The 1,173-nt window shown below is 41.1% G+C and overlaps 1 non-coding gene across 1 annotated transcript; it reads left to right on the top strand.

Moving 5' to 3' along the window:
• The first annotated feature begins 428 nt into the window (after positions 1 to 428).
• On the top strand, positions 429 to 536 carry LOC148576542 (small nucleolar RNA R71). The gene has a single exon (XR_015903585.1). It is a non-coding gene; the product is annotated as a small nucleolar RNA R71 (small nucleolar RNA).
• The last annotated feature ends 637 nt before the right edge of the window (positions 537 to 1,173 follow it).

Below are 1,173 nucleotides of genomic sequence, written 5' to 3'. Positions count from 1 at the left end.
TTTCTCCATGAAGGATTATAGGTGTTTCCATAGGGTTCTCCCATGTAATTCACCTCTTCCATTGCTGGGTTCTCAGGATCATAAGCTTCTTCTTCAGATGAAGCTTCTTTGGTACTGCCTGTTGCTGCTTGCAATCCAGACAGACTCTGAAAAATCATATTGACTTGTTGAGTTAATATTTTGTTCTGAGCCAATATGGCATTCAGAGTATCAATCTCAAGAACTCCTTTCTTCTGATTTGTCCCATTATTCACAAGATTCCTTTCAGAAGTGTACATAAATTGGTTATTTGCAACCATTTTAATGAGTTCCTGAGCTTCTACAGACATCTTCTTCAGATGAAGAGATCCTCCAGCGGAGCTGTCCAATGACATCTTGGACAGTTTAGACAGACCATCATAGAAGATACCTATGATGCTCCATTCTGAAAGCATGTCAGAAGGACACCTTCTGATCAATTGCTTGTATCTTTCCCAAGCTTCATAGAGGGATTCACCTTCCTTCTGTCTGAAGATCTGGACTTCCACTCTAAGCTTACTCAATTTTTGAGGTGGAAAGAATTTGGCCAGAAAAGCACTGACCAGCTTTTCCCAAGAGTTCAAGCTTTCCTTAGGTTGTGAATCCAACCATATCCTAGCTCTGTCTCTTACAGCAAAAGGGAAGAGCATAAGTCTGTAGACCTCAGGGTCAACCCCATTGATCTTGACAGTGTCACAGATTTGCAAGAATTCAGCTAAGAACTGATGAGGATCTTCCAATGGAAGTCCATGAAACTTGCAATTCTGTTCATCAGAGAAACTAATTGAGGTTTAGGCTCAAAATTGTTTGCTCCAATGGCATGGATAGAGATGCTTCTCCCATAGATGTCAGGAGTAGGTGCAGTAAAGTCACCAAGCACCTTCCTTGTATTGTTGGCATTGTTGTTGTTTTTGGCTGCCATGGCTTCTTCTTGTTTGAAAATTTCTGTTAGGTCCTCTCCAGAGAGTTGTGCTTTAGCTTCTCTTAGCTTTCTCTTCAAGGTCCTTTCAGGTTCAGGATCAGCTTCAACAAGAATGCCTTTGTCTTTGCTCCTGCTCATATGAAAGAGAGGAGAAGAAAGTATGGAATCCTCTATGTCACAGTATAGAGAATCCTTGAGATGTCAGAGGAAAAGAAGAATAGAAGGAGAAGGTA

Source organism: Arachis ipaensis, chromosome B1, assembly GCF_059453495.1.
Source record: "Arachis ipaensis isolate K30076 ecotype BB chromosome B1, ASM5945349v1, whole genome shotgun sequence".
Classification (NCBI taxonomy): Eukaryota; Viridiplantae; Streptophyta; class Magnoliopsida; order Fabales; family Fabaceae; genus Arachis; species Arachis ipaensis.
The sequence above is the reverse complement of the archived record's forward strand: the minus strand, read 5'-3'. Positions and strand labels throughout refer to the sequence as shown.